This window comes from Neophocaena asiaeorientalis, unplaced genomic scaffold (genome assembly GCF_003031525.2).
Source record: "Neophocaena asiaeorientalis asiaeorientalis breed wild unplaced genomic scaffold, Neophocaena_asiaeorientalis_V1.1 scaffold670, whole genome shotgun sequence".
Lineage (NCBI taxonomy): Eukaryota > Metazoa > Chordata > Mammalia > Artiodactyla > Phocoenidae > Neophocaena > Neophocaena asiaeorientalis.
The window spans coordinates 912,274-930,903 of record NW_020175080.1 but is presented as its reverse complement, the minus strand read 5'-3'; the positions used below and the strand labels follow the sequence as shown (position 1 = coordinate 930,903).

At 45.1% G+C, this 18,630-nt stretch overlaps 1 long non-coding RNA gene across 1 annotated transcript; it reads right to left on the bottom strand.

The window, feature by feature from the left end:
- Positions 1 to 7,725: 7,725 nt before the first annotated feature.
- Positions 7,726 to 18,245, bottom strand: LOC112412456 (uncharacterized). The gene is made up of 3 exons (XR_003005809.1): positions 18,114 to 18,245; positions 17,514 to 17,787; positions 7,726 to 7,858 (listed from the first exon to the last, which is right to left on the bottom strand). It is a non-coding gene; the product is annotated as an uncharacterized LOC112412456 (long non-coding RNA).
- Between the last annotated feature and the right edge of the window lie 385 nt (positions 18,246 to 18,630).

The window sequence follows — 18,630 nt, the reverse complement described above, 5'->3', positions numbered from 1 at the left end:
TTGGCCAGTAGAAAGCAGATTGTCTAGGTGTTCTAGGTGGTTTCCTCCCCCTTGTAGTTGAAGGCTGTAGGTCTCCTGAGCTGGGAACTGGGCCCTGTCCGGTCCCCACCCCTCAGCGGTCTCTCTTTTTTACTGTTCTTGAGGAAGGAGATGGATGGGCCACAAGCTAGGCATTTACAACTGGCCTCCTGTTTACATTTCATGGGGCAGGAAGAAGTGGGCTTCAGGCCGGACACTTACAACTAGTCTCCTGTTTGCATTTCCTGAGACAGGAGATAGATGGGCTCCAGGTTAGACATTTAAAATCAGCCTCCTGTTTCCTCTCCCAAATGGAAGTAACAACAGAAACAAGGTAAACAGCCAGGCTTTGTCTCCTGTGGACACCTTAAGATAAAGGTCATGGCAGGAACAGAGAGGGGCTAAACATTGTTTGGGTAAAGGACCAAGAGGTCACATGTTTCCCATCCTTGAGGCAAGGGAGACATTGCACATGTGCATAAAAGCTCCTTGGGGGTCAAAAAGGAGGGGGCACCACCCCCTAATATGTGATGCTAAGGCCATCCCATAGGCCTCTGGGCTGAAATCCATCTTGGAAAAAAGTTGCGCACGCCTGTTGGGGAGGGCCCTAGGGCAGGTCAGGTGTGGAAAAAGAAACCAGGTAATTGGCCAAAGGTAAACAAAGACCCGGAAGAACTGCCCTATATAGATCACTTAACCGCCTCTTTGCTGCGTTCCTCCTCATTAGGGAGGACGCCCACATCCTTTCTCTCCCGGTGTGCCTCTCTGCCTTGCTTCTATCTTAACTAAACAAACTGTGTGCTCTCCCGCTGTTGTGCTGTGTCTCTAATAATAAACTTTGTACCTGTTTTTACAGTTTTTGCCTCCGTGAGAAATGCATTTTTCACTGGAGGCAAGAGCCAGGGCTTCTGGTAGCTAGGATTCCTGGTTTTCATCCAGGCTACCCAGGTTCAATTCCTGGGCAGGGAATGAAGATCTCGCTTCAGGCCACCACTCACTGCTGCCTCTCTGAGATCATTCTCACGCTGCTTACATCGTCCCTCTTCACTTACCTGCTCCCTGTGCCCTGATCACCGCATTTCAGATCATCACCATCCACCCAAATCTTTTCTTTCTGTTTGATCTGAGCGGTTGAGAGCAGAGGCACAAATCCTGGCTCCTTCTCTTAATCACTGAGCACCTGGGGCAAGTAACTTCCAGCCATCTATGTGTCAGTTTCTTAGTCTGTTTGGAGAATTAAACGGGCTACACAAGGAAAGTGTTTTCTAGCACACTCCTGTACGTGGCAGTCAACACACAGACATTGTTAGCTCTTCCACGGTCAGTGAATGGTTCTGTTGCAGTGCCTTCGGGGGAATCTTCAGGTTTGGGGGACTTTCCAGCTGTCTTCAGTATCATTGTTTGCGGCCCAGGAATTGCCGTTTTACTGTCAGAGATCTTCTCTTCCCTTTTCGTACTGTTGCCGAAGTTTGCAATTGCTGGGCTGCCAAGTCTGGGTAACAAACATGCTTCCTGCAGCTATTTACACTTATTCCAAGGCAAGCCGAGACCAGAGGAGCCTGCCAGGAGTGATGCAGCTTTCCTCATCCTTGCTCTGTCTCCACTCCTCCTTGGCTCTCAGTTCCTGGACTGAGCAAACGTCCACATTTGTCACTGCAAAACCCTTGTCCTCTGTAGGGAGTCATTTTCCCTTCCCAGCCCTAATTCTTTGCCCTTTTAAACCAGAGCTATTATTACTTCTAATTTGCATTGAATGGTCCCTTAACAACAATCCCACATTGAATGGGATATCAACTTACTTCTAATACTGCTAGATTTACCAAAATCTTAGCTCTACCAGAGTACAACTTAAAATGAAATAAACAGAAATGTAAACAGCTGTCACCACGTCCCCATACATAAATATTCTCCTTTACAGAACAGCTGCACAACAGCCAAGTTGACTAGAAGGCACGGTTGGATGAATCCCATTTTTCCTTTGCCATCAATAAAAAATAATCTCATAAATTTATGTACCCTGGAAACATTTTTGGACCCAAAACAGTGCCAATGTTCTTTAGATTTAAAATTATAGGCAATATTTAAATAAGATAGATAATTTCATAGTACTTGTAAAAAACACAATAAAAAATTTTTTTTAAGTTGAAGTAGAGTTGATTTACAAAATTGTGTTAGTTTCTGGTGTATAGCAAAGTGATTCAGTTATATGTATATATTCTTTTTCAGATTCTTTTCCATTATAGTTTACTACAAGATATTGAATTTAGTTCCCTGTGCTATACAGTAGGTCTTTGTTGTTTGTCTATTTTATATAGACTACTGTAGTATGTATCTGCTAATCCCAAACTCCTAATTTATCCCTCCCCACCTTTCCCTTTTGGTAACCATAAGTTTGTTTTCTGTGTCTGTGAGTCTGTTTCTGTTCTGTAAATAAATTCATTTGTATCATTTTTTTAGATTCCACATATAAGTGATATGATATTTGTCTTTCTCTATCTGACTTACTCCACTTAGTGTGATAATCTCTAGGTCCTAAAAAACACATCCATTAAGACTTCACCTTTTCTAGATAAGATATAAACAGTAGTATGCTGGTAAACTAGTTCCCCGGGGGTGGGGGGGAAGGCCTATTTTGTAGTGTCTGCCTATGTCTGTGGTGTAAATATTCCCACTATGGCTGATTTCAAGCTATCAACTGTTTAACAGGGGCTCATAAAATGCCTGAATATTTAACAACTGCAAAGGTTCTAGCACACCACTGGAAGGCAACCTAAAAGGGTACATAAAATGCATCAAGGTAGCATAAGCAAAAAGTAGGTGAAAAGGAAGGAATGAAACAAGCATAAAGGAGTAAAATGGAGCCAGGAATTAGTAAACATGAAAATGTATACTACAAAGCCCTATACACAGGTTGAAAACTCTGTGAAAACACTGTGAGAAGTTCACCTGATTCACAGTGTCCTTAAGATAAAAATAAGTCTCATGCTGAGAAGTGCCAGTTTCCTGTTCTTCAAATAGGTCACATTTCTCCGGAGGGTGCCCATAAACCAAAGACTGTGTCACACAGTGAATTCCCTCATCAACATCAGGGTGGTAGGCTGACCTTGAGACTCCAGTTAGGTGAAAGCAACTCTGCAGGATGCTGGGCACAGTCGGGGTCCGGGACCAGCATTCCCACATTCCCGGTTTAATCCCTGGCAGGTGGGGCCGTGGCTGCAGCCTGCAGCCTTTGAGTAATCTTCCGGGCTTTTGCTAAAGACAGAGTGTGCTAAGTTTGAAACTGCTCTCCCAGGCAGATGTCCCTATCCAAGGGTCTTTCTAGAAATTGCAATGTTCACAATATTCCTATGATGGGGCTTCTGCCTCAGGGGCCTGATCAACAAGGCCCTGACCTTGGGCTGGGTCCCAAGAACCAGAGTTTCAACAGAGTCAGGTCATGTCCCAGCCTGATCAATCCAGAGCTATCTGCAACCCTTGGCACCGTAGTTTGCATGGTTGACCACTCCCTTTGAGGGTGAGCCCTCTATGTGTTCTGGTCTCCAGCCCCGACCTGCCCTTCCCAGTCCTCCCCTTGTCCTCCCTGGCACTCCTTGGCTAAGCTCAAGCAAGCGCCCGCACAAACCTCCACCAACTGGCTCCACTTTGGGGGGGATTTGCCTTTGTTAACACGGGCTCGCAGCAGTGTTTCTCAGGGCAAGAAACAGTCCCGTTCACTCGGTTGTCTTGTGCCGTCACCCAAAACACACTGGATTCAACAAATGGCCTTTTCAAGCTCCTCATTTCTGCTTTTTTAGGTAGAAGTGAAGATGGGTGGGGAGAGGTGTTAAGCAGCTGACAGTAATTACTGAAGGGATGACAACAACACCTAGAACACACACAGCGACCCTGTTATATAGAGAGCCCTGGGCCACCTTGGCCTGGTCTTCCTCACTGAGGACAAAGCCACCAAGATTCATACTTCACTACAAGCCACCACAGTGAGACTCAAGTACCCTGGCCTCACCCGGCAGCGAACAGGCTCTCGGGACATCTGGGTACAGAAGTGGTACAGCTTGTCTGCTGGGGCAGGTTTCATCCTCCCCCAGCCAACATGCCCATCCTTCTACCCTGGGTCATTTTACTCTCGAAGCCAGAAGTATGGCCAAGCCACAGCTCTGCAAGGGAACTTGAAAGCCACAGTGCTCATTCAAGAAAAGGCCTTTGGCAGAGGCCATTGTCCTACCCTTAGTCCAGCCATGAAAAAGATGCTGGCGTAAACAGTCATTTGTGAGTCAGGGTGTATGTGTACCTGCATGTGCACACATGGGGTTTCTTCTTTTCCATAAATTCTGATGGTCCTCTATGAAATGCTTACTTCAGACATAAATTATAATCAGATACGGCAAAATATAGGAACTGGGAAAGAAAACAGTTACTTCTAAAAAGAAGTGAAATATTCCTTGGTCAATTAAGAGGAAAAGAATCCAGAACCCTTTTGAGCCCTCATTGCAGAAGTGTATTAATTCCTCTAAGGATTTTTCTCCTATAAAGCAATCGGTGGACACGTTGAGCCAAGCACCAGGCTGTTCCCTGGGCACATGTAACCCGCCTCTCCTTCTCTGATGCACTAAACTCACATCTCAAATCCGCTATCAACTGGTTGATGGACCCTACAAAACTGCAAATGTCTGGTAGAGAAATGTTACCTATAAGGAATATAATTGCAGGAAGCTTTCCACCTGCCCCAATCTAGAGACATCGCAAGACAGATTCTTTCTGGAGGCCAACAAGAGAGTGAGAGAGTTTTGATAGAATTTACAAGACCTGCCAAGGCACAATCTGGCGTTGTTCATCCCAAAGAAATGCATATGCACACAGTTTTATAGTAGCACTCCTCACAGTAGGTCCAAGCCCTTCCCCTGTTCTCTTTTCACTGGCCCTGTCAGATGGAGTGAGCAATAAACCTCCCTTTCTCTCTTCCACTCCACCCCACCCTACCATGCAGCCCCCGGGGACTTTGTGTGGGGTCGTGGCTGCAGGTAGGACCTGACTAGTCCAGCCCAATCAGAGCACCCCTATTCCTCTGCTGCAGTGTTTGGTTTGGGAATAGTCTTGCACAGTGTGGCCCAATCAGAGTAAAGCACAGAGGCAGCTGGCAGCCCCTACCCCTATGAATGAAGTCAGCCTCAAGAAAAAGCCAACACAGAGGGGAGCAATCTAGGAGAAACTAAGAGAAACAGATCCATAGGCAGAACCCTGATCAAACCATGCCTGAAACCCATCAAGCACTTGGGTCACAAGACTCAGTGAATCTCCTCTAATGTTCAAGGCCTGTGAATTAGATGGGATTTTCAGTAACCTGCAACCCAAAACGTCCTAACTAAAATGTCATGTGTCTTCTGAATTATTAAACGATTAATAGAGTGGAAACTACCACATCTTGCGTAACAGGCTTCAGAAATTCTGGCTTTGAAAGGTGCTATACTCAGGAAGAGCGAACAACCAACAGTGACTGTATTTTAATGGGGGCAATTCTAATAATTCACACATCACTTTCTACTTATGCACTGCCTCTAGCAGGATTTGAGTCAGCTTACAATACAAAGACCTATATATTAGGACAATTAAAATAAGAATTAAATATCCAGTGGAAAAGATAGACATATCAGAAAACAACAGTGAAGTATAATTTTTATACTGGAACATACAATTTAACTCAGAGCATCCTAGCAACCAAAGTAAAAAAAAAAAAAAAAAAAAGTAGCTTAATTTTTACATAACTTTTATTATCTGAAAAAGAAAAACATTCCTGTTTGCCAGAAGATATCACAGTTTTTCCTAGCAGAAAGTAAGATCTAGAATGGTTATAGTCACTTTGGAAAGATGAGGCCCCTGAAAGCTGACATTAGCCGAACCACTTCACCTTATCTGTCTTTAGAAGGTCAACAAAAGTGTCAACACTAATCTAAGTCCTGGAAGTATTAGAATGTTACCAGATTCTGGCAGAGAAACATTTACATCAGCACTTGCAAGAAAGTACAGTGAGTTGCAGTGAATTTTGGAAGAAATTACAATGTGACACCAGCCCCACAGGGGTGCAGCCAGCAGCACCAGGAGGGCATGCTGAGGGCTTGAGCTTTGCAGCCCCTCTGTATCCAGACAACGAAGATGGCAGAAAAGTAGAGAAGTGGAGGGATGGAAAAGGAGAAGGGGGACCATGTGGGTGTCCTTGGAGCGGCAGCTAAGCTGCAAGACCCTGAGGTATGTGGCAGGAGACATAAGGCGTGCTTCAACAGCGTGTGCTGACACAGGTCTCCACATTTCCCCGAGAGAAATACGGAAGCACAGAGAAGTTGTGCTCACCTTTAAAGAGAAAAGGGAACTCTGGACACAATTTAGACTAGGAGACTGTTGTTGGGTAACGATAGCTAATCTTTATTGAGCACAATACTCCATGAGGTACCGTAATAGGGAAGAACAAATCTGACTCCATATTAGATCTGTTTCTTTTAGTTTAACCTTTGTATTCTTCTGGCGTTTGCTTTGAGTTAAGAATGTTGCCTATAGCCTGAAATATACAGGATAGCCCATTCTCAAGGCTCTGACCTTTAAGGGTATAATAATACTTTTCCATTCATGTAGAGATAAAAATTTGCAGAACAGAGAATAACATCTGTCTTGTGGGAGGTTTACAGGAACATCATGACCTGACCTACCTGGACAGCTGCAAGAAAAAGGATTCCTACACCAAGGAGGTAGCAACCAACCATGCCCCTCCCTCACCTTGCCTTTAAAAATGCTTTGCTGAAACACTTGGAGGAGTTCAGGATTTTCCGGGGCATGAGCCACCCATTCTCCTTGCATGGCCCTGCAATAAACCTTTCTTTGCTCCAAACTCCTATGTTTCAGTTTGTTGGGCCTCAGTGTGTGTCGGGCACATGAACTTGCTTTCGGTAATGGTACTATTATTATCCCCAAGAGGATAATAATATCCGACGATGAAAGTGATGTTTGGTTTTTTGACCAAGATCTCACAGTTAATCATCGTTGGAGCCAGGGATCTAATCTGAGGTGGTCTGGCTGCAAAGTGAGCTGCTCACCTCCGGTTACGATGTCCATCACATTCATCCCCCCTAATAGGAGGTGCAGCTGCAGGCGACAGTTCCACGTGAGCTGTGACAGGCCCTCCAGCTTATGCCGCACCTTTCCGCTTTCCCACACCATCCCACTCTACCTGCAGCCTAGAGATGCAAGGCAGGGAAGAGGCCCAGGGAGTCTTCAACCAATGGGCAACAGGAGCCAGTGGAGAAATGCTCTGGGCTCTGGCCCTCAGCAGACAACTCTGAGAGGTGTTCTGACAGAACTGAGCCCTCTACCCAGAGAGAGAGCCCCCGCTCCTCTCTGACTCACCCTCTCCTCTCCCAGAATCACCTCCCAAATGAGCTGTCTGCAGCAAAGCCCTTGTCTCAGGCTCTGCTAGAAAGCAGCCTTAACCAGGAGAAGGCATCAGCATCTAGGACATCAGAGATTGGAAAAGACAAAGCATCATATTCTTAGCAGGTTCAGCCTCTCACTGTGAAAGCCACTGGCCACTGCCCTACTCTGGAGAGAGAGGTTTTCAAGGAAAGATCAGTGGACAAGTATGTCTGACTGCACCATATATTTTCTGAAGATTGACTTGTCCATTTCAAAGTGAGTCATGACAGGAATCAGACCACGGAGTTGGTGGACAATGTGAGGCGTTCTCAGATAGATGCATTTCAAAGTACTCTTTCTCTAAGGCAGTTGTACAAGGCTGATGAAATGGGTCTTTGTAGTGTCACTTGTCAGTTTCCTCATAAGTGGAGCATGTGCCCCTGATCTGAAACAGAGTAAAAAAGGACACATTGACTTTTTTGCATATTCTTATGCTATAGGCACCCATTTAAAAAAAAGAAGAAGAAAGAAGAAATTTTGGTGCCTGGGAAGAAATCTAATTTTCTCCAGGTTCTCAAAGGTGCCACATTTTTGCCAGCCGTTTGCAAAGCGTGAACAAATGCACTGAGAAAGTGACCTTTCATGACTGCATTCAATTTATTCGACTGTATCCAATGGTTACTGCAGAACCGGGGGTTTGCCTGAAGACAGTAAATGAGTCTACTGCTAGACAAGACATGGGGCCTCCCCTGAGCAATGAAAAAGTCTAAGATTTTTCTTTTTTTTTCTATCCATCACTCTTACCTCAGTGATTCAACTTATGGTCCAAGCCATTATTCAGAATATCATTTCATGAGACATTTCATGCCAAAGTTCTCCAGCAAGGGAAGGCAAGTTTCCTCAGACACAAGAGGGCAAGAGATGCTTCCACTGATGCTGGTGTTTCTGAGCTGCTCAGAGAAGAATGAGATCCAGACCTGGGACCCAAAACTCTGAGAAAGGGGCGCTGACCAGTTGGTGCTGGTGTCTCTGAGCTTGGATGGAGGTCCCCGTGAGCCTGGAGTCCAGATCTCTAGGAGGAGACACTGGGTCTCACAGAGGAGCATAATGAGTGTAGCTTTGCAAGTGTTGGAAAAACTACAAACAGGATCCATCAGGATCCAGCTGCCTCTGTGGGAGGAACTGCCACCTCCAGGGTGACCAATCATTGTTGGAATAATGTTCACAGGAGCCACAAGCCAAGAGAAGAGGGGAGCATGTCCCTTCCTCCTGCAGCTTGCCCTTTCCATCTAGCACCCCCTACTGGCACAGCCTAACTGTCAGCAGGAAAAGCAAAAATGAGGTTTGCAGAGCCCCTGTACCAGCATCCAACCCAGGATGGGTTTGCAGCTAAGAGGCAGCTTAATGACTGGCACAGCACTCTATAAGACTTTCAGCCTCAGAATACTAAAGCCCTAGTTTTCAAATATTTCCTGTGCTTGGAATTCAGTGAAAAAAATAAAATATCGAGGAAGCTGTGGAGGAACTGTAGTCCTGTGTTTTGTCGGCAAAAGTGCACTCAGCTGGGAAGGTGAGCTCTGGATAAAACCTGAAGATGGTGAGGGATGTCTCTCCTGCATGTTTTAGCCACTTCAATATGAGTGAGGTAGGCTGAAGAGTTGTGTTGTGTTAGAGGCAAAAACAAGAGACAACGTTTGGGATACCAGTGGAAAATCAAAGGATGTGGATAATGGCAGAGAAAAAGGAAAAGGTAGAGTTTTCTGCCATTTAAGAAAGTGTTGGGCTTCCCTGGTGGCCCAGTGGTTAAGAATCCACCTGCCAATGCAGGGGACATGGGTTCGAGCCCTGGTCCAGGAAAATCCCACATACCGTGGAGCAACTAAGCCCGTGCGCCACAACTGATCCTGCGCTCTAGAACTTGCAAGCCACAACTGCTGAGCCCACCTGCCACAATTACTGAAGCCCATGCACCTAGAGCCCGTGCTCCGCAACAAGAGAAGCCACCGCAGTGAGAAGCCCGTCCACCGCAATGAAGAGTAGCCCCCACTCACCGCAACTAGAGAAAGCCCGCGTGCAGCAACAAAGACGCAACACAGCCATTAATTAATTAATTAATTAAAAGTGTTGCTGGGAATTCCCTGGCTGTCCAGTGGTTAGGACTCCATGCTCTCATTGCCGGGGTCCCAGGTTCAATCCCTGGTCGGGGAACTAGGATCCCACAAGCCACGCAGCGCAGGCAAAAAAAAAACAAGTGTTGTGCATTGTGGGGAAAGACTGCTTCCGCTTGTAACACATTACTTTTTGAAGGAAGCAGCCTCATTAAATTGCCTCCAGGTCTGCAGCCCCACACTTGCCTTTGCACTTCTGTGAGGAGGCAAAGTGGAAAGCAGGCCAACGCTTGGAGCTCTTCTGAGCCCACCTGTGCTCCTTCCCAGGGAACTAACCCACAGCAGTTGCTGGGGTCACTCCCCATCCCCTCAAAACAAAGCAGTCCATTCAGCTGAGTAAGGACAAAACGTGTGCTATGTTTCTGGAATGATTTCTGTTCAAAGGCACAGAATATGTGGATGTAAAGGATTGACATTTGTTAATCCAGGAAAGTCGTGTTCAAAGACCCTGGATAGTCAAGGTGTTACAGACAGTTGAGAAGAGAATGTCGGCAAACCCAAGAGGAATGTGCTCAGTGAGAAAAGTCACGCTCACAGCCAATGCCTGAGAGGGTGAGGACTTTTTGAAAACCTCAGGATGGAAATCAAGGCCCCTCCATGGAGAGAAGGACCCTCCCCCCACCTCCCAGCTTCCTTTCCCGGCCTCGTAGCTGTACCAGGCCCAGACTCACTCACGGTCATAAGAGGGGTTCCTGGCCTCTGGTGCAGGTGCCCTGCAAGACCTTTTCCTATCAAATGATGATAAAGAGGACGTTTAGGTTTAGGACAGGAAAACATGACAAAAGTACGGAATAAATGTGTAAGAATGCCCTGAGGGTAAATGCATTATGCACCTTCTAAGAAGGACCCACAGCTCTAAATGCCTATGATGATAGCCCTGCATTCTGTTTGTTTTTGTCAGGTTTAACTCCGCCCACTTACTTCTGTGCAGCGTGGATGTTTTTCAAGTTGAAAGTGAAAACTCTGCCTTTTATCTTTCTTAGAAGGTTTTTCTAATCTTCACCTGGCATTCATGTGCTCTGGCAACAGACACTTCTATCCCCTGCCTCCTTATGGTTCCACTGTGACTCAAGTCAACTAAGTAAATTTCAATGCTTTGTGGGAGCTTTAATTAGCTTTGGGGAGGGGGAAGTAATTATTAATAGCTCGTCATGATCTTTCTGACCTCTGTTTCGGGGTTCAGCCAGTTCCTTTCAAACGACACATAAGCCAACGGTTGGTCTGCAGACCCATGTTCCCTGGGAGAATTATTCTGGGGAATAATTGGCTTCATCTAACACAACCCTTGACCTCTTATACAAAATCCCCTTGAGCTGTGGGTGGGAAGGAGTTCTCAGGAAAGGACAGTGACTCCTACATAAAGTCAGAAAGACAGGGAACAACAGAAAGGGGTCTTAGGGGCGACTGTCTTAGATGGAAGTGGGTAAAAAAGGGGGGTAGGGTCTCTGACCTGTTGGGTACCTCTCATCCATGCCCAGACTGAGCTTTCTGGCAGCAATCCCTACCCTAAGGCCAGCCCCAATACCTGATATTTATATAAAGATACACACACACACAAACCACCACCACCTTCGCCTACCACCTTCTGAGGCCTGCCAGCTCTTGCAGACACTTTTATTCATTCCATCAGCCAACACTTTCCAACAGGCCTGGTTATGTGCCAGGCACTATACTAGGCTTTGGGGATCAAAGTTAAGCAAGCACGGAGTCTGAAAAGATGGCAAACAGACAGTCACATGGAGGTCATGGTGCGGCCCTGCAAGTGCTATCACCAAAGCAAGACTAGGGTCCTGGCAATGCACAGCTCCAGGGGCACAATCATGGGAGCCTCTGGGAATCTCACTCCTCCCCCCACATTGTCCATTCACCAGGTGAACGTGGCCCCTGGAGTTGTGCTACCCAGAGGCCCTGGATGTGACCTAGGGACACAGAGGTAGGTGGAGGAGGTGCTAATGGTAGGCGTCACCATCCTACTGTGATAATGGCAGCTGCCCAGAGGATGGGAATCTACCCTCTGTCCACCTGGTGCCTGCACTGCCTGCTCTGTCCTACTCCAGCCTTTTAAAGGCCACCACATATAAACTTATTAACCACACGGGCAAAGGATATGAACAACGAACCCACATGCCTATAATGAGCTACCCAGGGCCACTAGCTGTAAAAACAATGCAAATTAAAGCAATACCAGCAAATGGGAAAATGTTTTAAAGACTGCTAACATCCAGCACTGATGAGGATGTGGGGAAATGCACTTCTCATACATTGCTGGTGAGGGAATGAATTTTTACAATCTTTTGGAAGATACTCTGGCAATATCCAATAAAATTAGAAATTCATGCCACCTTTGACCCAAGAGTCCCACTTCAGGGAATTTATCCTATAAGAATAAAAGCACCAGCATTGTTTATAATGGAAAAGGAAAATAAAACTGGACACATCCTAAATATCTATCCTAAAACTAGAGGAATGGCTAAATTATAATATCCATACCAAGGAATATTGCACAGCCATGAAGAAAAAACATCACATTTATACATATTTGGCTAGACATATACCAGTGGTGAATTGTTTAGAGGGAGGGGATAAAATAAAATTATGGAGAAATGTATACAGAAACTTATTCTTGAACAAAAATATAAGGAAGAAGCCCACATACATTTCCATAAACACACACACACACACACACACACACACACATTTGAGCAGAAAGATGCAGAAGGTTACAAATCAAGCTCTTTAGATCAGTTACCTCAAAGGATACAATTAGAGGCAAAGAGATGATTATTGAGTTTTTCTTAATATCTCTGCTTTGTAACACTTGCTACAATGGATATGATTTTTTCAGTAATTAAAAAAATTCTAGTCAAGAAAATGAGAAGACAAGCCACAGACTGGTAGAAAATATTTGCCAAAGCTATATCTGATATAGAACTGTTAGAGAACACTTAAAACTCAACAATAAGAAAACAAACAACCTGGTTTAAAAATAAGCAAAGCATGTGGACAGATAACGCACCAAAAAAGTTATTGAGATGGCAATGAAGCTTATGAAAAGATGCTCAACTTCACTTGTTGTTAGGGAATTGCAAATGAAAACAACAACAATAAGATACCACTACATACTCATTAGAATGGCCAAAATTCAAAACACTGACAACAGCAAATATTGGCAAGGGAGTGGAGCAACAGGAACTCTCATTCATTGCTTGTGGGAATGCAAAACGGTACGGCCACTTTGGAAGACACTTTGGCAGTTTTTTACAAAACTAAACATACCCTTTTACCAAATGATGTAGGACTCCTTGGTATTTTACCCAAATGAACTGAAGATTTAAATTGTGTGCTGTTCTGAGTAGCGTGATGAAACCTTGTACCTTCCTGCTCTGTCCCTCCAGGGACATGAATCATCCCTTGGACCAGTGTGTCCATGCTGCATATGCTACCCGTCCATCAGTATTGGAGAAAATTTAGTATATATAGGGTTTGATACTATTCAAGATTTCAGGTATTCACTGGGGATCTTGGAACGTAACTCTTACAGATAAGGGGAACTGCTGTTTCCTGCAGATAAGGGGAACTGCTGTATATGACATTCTGGAAAAGGCAAAAACTACGAAGACAGTAAAAAGATCAGTGGTGGCCAGGGATTGGAGGGTGGGGGGAATGACTAGGTCGAGCACAGAGCATTTTTAGGGCAGTGAAACTGTTCTGTATGATACTATAGTGGTGGATACATGTCATTATACATTTGTCAAAACCCACAGAATGCACAACACCAAGAATGAACCTTAGTGTAAACCACAAACTTCGGGTGTGTATGCACAGAAAATTGCTAATTGGAGAATGAGAGACTCTTAGTGGTTGTCTAGCTATGGGGGATGGGAGGGAGGTCTTATACTCTCCTGAGCTGTCTGAAATTTATGAGTAGATTAGCTTATAAACAAGTTAGAAACTAACTGTTTTAGGAAAAGCAGTTTTTCTTCCTTGCCTCATATCAATATAGTGCACTAAGATGTGAGTGTATACTCTACCCTGTTACAGAGCCCTTTTCAGTCTCAAGCTCACAAAATCAATCATCAGTTTCTACATGTGGTACTACCTGACCCTCAGGTATTATAGAAAGACATGTCATAACCAAGTAAAGGTGTGTCCAGCTTAAAGAATTATAGTGACACTTACATTTATATACTGCTTCACAATCTAGGAAAGGCAAAAAGTCCTCCGTGAGGAATTTGTCTTTATGGAAGTAATATATAACGCAAGCAGTAAGTTTAAAGGTCTATCACAAGCAGAATGGCAAGCCTGTCCTCACTGTAAACAGCCACAAAAAATATCAAAAAACACATCAACAACCTGTAACATCCCTGCCTATAGCTATTACATAAGCAATTATGAGAAAATTCACTTTACAGTATTTTTAAAACCCTCCCCACATGGAAGATCACACTTAACCTTTGGTTAAGGCACAGCCTAAAACAAATGCAAAGTATGTCTTCAAGAGCACCCAGATGTGACTGGTTTTTCTCTCAAGCTGCCTTTGTCCCAAAGGAGCAGTCTAAGTCCCACCCAAAAGCAGCATTGGGGGATCATGTAACACAGAGGAACAAACACCCCATACTTCCAACCTCCTCACTTACCCCCAACAGAGCAAAAACAGGTACATATATTATGGAGAAGCTTTGGGTTACCTTTGGTATATAATTAGATACTGTTCCTCTCAATTCATGATTTTGAAAAAAGTTTTGCAGTATTTTAAAAGAAGCTTTTAAATGTAGTAATGGCATTGAAAATAAACTTTTCAGTGGGAAAGGATTCTTGTTTTATGACAGACATCTATGGGAAGATATCATTTGATGAATAGCTAACTTTTCAAGATCATCGATTCCACAAAGGGAGCACACAGTTGCTTATGTAAGTTAAAATAAAATCACAGTAATGGCTGCCATTTATTGAGCACACACTAGTACTCACATGCACTCTCTCTAATTTTCACAACAACCCTATAAAGTGGGTACCATTGACCCCATTTCACAGATGGGAAAACTGAGGCAGAACAATAAAGCCTGCTCAAGGTCACACAGCCAGAAAGGGGGTGTAGCCAGGACTTGATCCAGTTCTTCCAGAGCTCAAGGGCCACAGCTCTCTCCTGACAGGGCTGGCTGGATAAAGGATAGAGGGATCAGGGGAAGGGATGTGCAGCCAATCCAGAGCACAGCACTGACTGTGCAGTGGCCTGGCTGGATGGAGATCTGATTCGATCAGACCTCCTCTCTGAGAACAGGAGCCAGGCAGCCTGACAGCAGTGAGGAGCTGCCAGCTCACAATGCACACAGAGAGGGGGTTGAGGCAGCCTGAGGTCACGCAGGACAGAAGCTTTGGAACAGAGGAAGAGGGTCGAGGCCAAACACAGGAGCACGGCCCACGTGCCAAAGTCTGAGAGTAATGATCCCATAGGACCTTGCTCCTGAGGTCCCATAGGTGCCTTTTCTGTTTCAAGCTGCCACCAGGTACCTGGCAGCTGTGTACAACTGTTCACCCCTCCCCAACCCCACCTGGGATAGCCATCCCCTTCCTCTATAATAACAGACTTCTACCACTTCCAATGCAGCCAAGGACCCAAATAATGAACCTCACTTCTTGGTCATCCTGGCATTTGGAGGCAGGGGGCCAACTGATTGTGTTTCAACACAATTCAGCAATGATTATCATTTTTGACAATTCTGTAGGTTGGCAAGGCTTAGCTGGGTGGTTCTTGTGTATCATGTGGTATCCGCTGGAGCTCAGCTGGTGCTGGTACAACCAAGATGACTTGATGTACATGATTGATACCTCAGCTGGGGTAGCTGGAATAGCTGGGGACTGGCTGCACCTCCCTTCAGATGGTTGCTCATTATTAAGTAGTCTAGTCCAAGTCTCTTTACATGGTAGCTAGATCCCAAGAGGGTAAAAACAGAAACAACAAGGCCTAGTAAGGCCTTCCAATGCATTCTATTGGTCAAAGCAAGTCACAGGGCCAGCCCCCACACAATGAGAAAAGAAAGAGACTCCACTCCTTGATGGGAAAAATGACATGAGCATACAAGAATGATTGGCAGCCATCTATGTGGACAATATACCACAAAATATATCAAGGCAAGGTACCCGTCACTAAATAGTGGAAGTTGTTAAATCTTACTCAGCTACCAGGTGCCCTCTGCCCTTCTCCCTTTCTTCTTTGCTCCCACCTAGAATGTGGGTATGATGACTGGAACTTCAGCAGTCACCTTGCAACCATGAGGCAACCTGGAAGATGGATGCTACACACTGAGGATAACAGAAAGGAAGAAGGTTCCTGGTGAGATACAGGAGCTGCTACACCAGCCAAGGACTGCCTACTTCCAGAGTATTTACACATTTATAAAAGATAGACCTCTGGGACTTCCCTGGTGGTCCAGTGGTAAAGAATCCACCTTCAAATTCAGGGGATGAGAGTTTGATCCCTGGTGGGGGAACTAAGATCCCACATGCTGTGGGGCAACTAAGCCCCTCGCACCACAACTAAGACACAATGCAGCCAAAAATAAATCAATAAAAAAGATAGACCTCTATCTTACCTAAGCTATGATTATTTGGATTTTCCAGTGGGCAGCAGCTCAAATGTGAACAGCCAACAGAAGGAATCACATAGCCCACAACACATTTCTTATTAAAAAATATATATATATGTACATATATATATAACTAATAGCACATATCCTGATTAATCATTAAGTTCCATTAGAGCCATATAAAATATACTAAAGCAAAGGTAAATGTTTAGTGGCAAGTAACTTCTGCCTCTAAGGTATTAGGCATCAGTCCCTGGGGGCTTACGAGAAAATGTAAAGATGTTCCTTAATACTTCCATGTAAACCGTGCCTGAGAAAAATATTTTTAATGTCTTTCAGCCAAAACGAAGCTTGAGTGCCTATTCTAAACTCCTCCCCATTTAGGAAGAAATAGTATGTAAAGTTCAAATGGGGTTACCATATCCTACCCCAAACCCCTAATTTCTCATTTTCCATGCAGTCAAATGATCCCTTCTCCAACAATTGAGGCTGATTTATGAGCCTTTCCTCCCCATTCCAAATTTTCTTAAATGTCAAGCAAACAGGCAAGTTTTAAAACACAAGAATGGGATTTTTTTTTTTTTAACAGATGTGCAAAGGAGGACCCTAGGACCGGTAAATTGAGGAGTGGGAAGGACAGTCAAGTATTACAGGCCTGACTGGGGCACACAGACCAAATCTGCAATAACAAATAGCCCCCAGCACTCAAATACAAAGACAGGGGAAATGGCTGCATTGTAGCCTAATACATCTCTTCCGAAAAGTAGCTGAAGTTGGCTATGTTATTATTTCACTCATTTTCGTGTAGGGTTTGGCAAATGTTTTATTTGATGTTTTGCATATATTTCAAATGACTGGAATATTTTAGATTCCTGTCTATTTAAAACTAGTAATCAGCTATCTTAAAAAAGGACACATTCTTGAAATATTTTTTAAACATAATTAGACTACTACTGCTGCTACATGCAGTATTATTAAGACCTAGAGTAATTAAAAAATTTGTTGTGCTGTTTTGCAACCCTTTAATCCTGAAGTCTAATTATTTACACGAAAGGCTTTTCCAGAGATTCCTCTCTGAATGTTCATCAGGGTGCAGAAAAACAAAGCATCTGGCAATTTATCTCCTAAGCCAATTAAATGTGTACATCTTATCATTTGACCATTTGTCAGAAGAAAACTTGCTGACATGGTGCACGCGTTTCTATCCCTACCATGATAACCTTATAATACCAGCGATAACCAGTGGGTTCTGAAACAATGACCTCCTTCCTCTGACTCCAACAATCTGCTTAGGGTCTGGCTCTCGACAGACAGACGTCAACCCGGACGCACTCGTGCTGCTAACCTGCGCGCCGCACCGAGCTGCGGGGTCCACCCGGCTGTTTCCACGCGGTTCCTTTCCTTGACTTCCCATATCTTTGCTTCTTATCTTTCTGTTCTTTGCTTTCCGTCTCCAATCTCTCTCGCTGCTTCATCACCCACTGACTTTCCATCTTAAAGATCTCGAAAGTGGTGGCTGTTTGTTTCCAGCCGCAGCTCATCATTTGCCCACGCATTTACTCTGGGGCACAGACCCAGGCTCTACGACTGGTCACCAGATACAGAGTTTAGCCAAGATCCTGGAGGGAATAGTTAACATTCAGCGCTAATAAAATAACCACTCTCCTTCCCCTTCCACACACAGCATCTCAGGAGCATGGTTTATTTTTAAGGCTAATACTGTGAACACACTTGTCAGGAGAATGTCCTTTCCAATCTCCTGATCCCCGCCCTGGAAGACACAACTGTGCAGGCCGGTATCTTGAATCACCAGCCGGCTTCGCTGTCCGCTTCAAACCATTTTGCCCTCTGACTGCTTGAGTCCTATGACCCGACTCTGACCGGGACCCTAGAGTCGCTGGACGCGGGCTCACCTGGTCACCGGCGGACACGGGCGTACGCTCACCTGGTTCCCACTCGGACTCGGGCGTGGGCTCACCTGGTCACCCGCGGAGCGGCGCGCGGCCCCACCTGGGTCCCCCTCCTGCCCGCGCCTCTGCGGCCGCTCTGGAGCAGGCTTTGCGCTGCTGCAGCCCTGCATGCAGGGCTGAGCGGTCAGCAGGGAGTTCCAGCCAACTTATCCCGTGTGCCTGGAAAGACAGGGCTGCTGGGACTATGTATATTCTGTTTCGCGGGTCCTTGCGTTCCGAGTGACCGCTCTAGGCCACTTACCTCTGTACACTGACCGAGATCTCCCCGGCGCTCTTCCCTTCTTTTCCTTTGGTTAGGGAATTAGCTGCGAGGCGCCGGGATCCATCGGAAACAGAAAACTACCTTTCCCCCCTGCTGGTGACTGTAAGGAACTGCATGTGGTGGATTAAACCCGCAAACAAGGCTTCCTAACCTCCTAGCAGTTAAGATTAGGGTTCTTGCCCACCCCCACGCCTGCCATATCAAACTTTTGAAAACTTTCCTTTTTATTC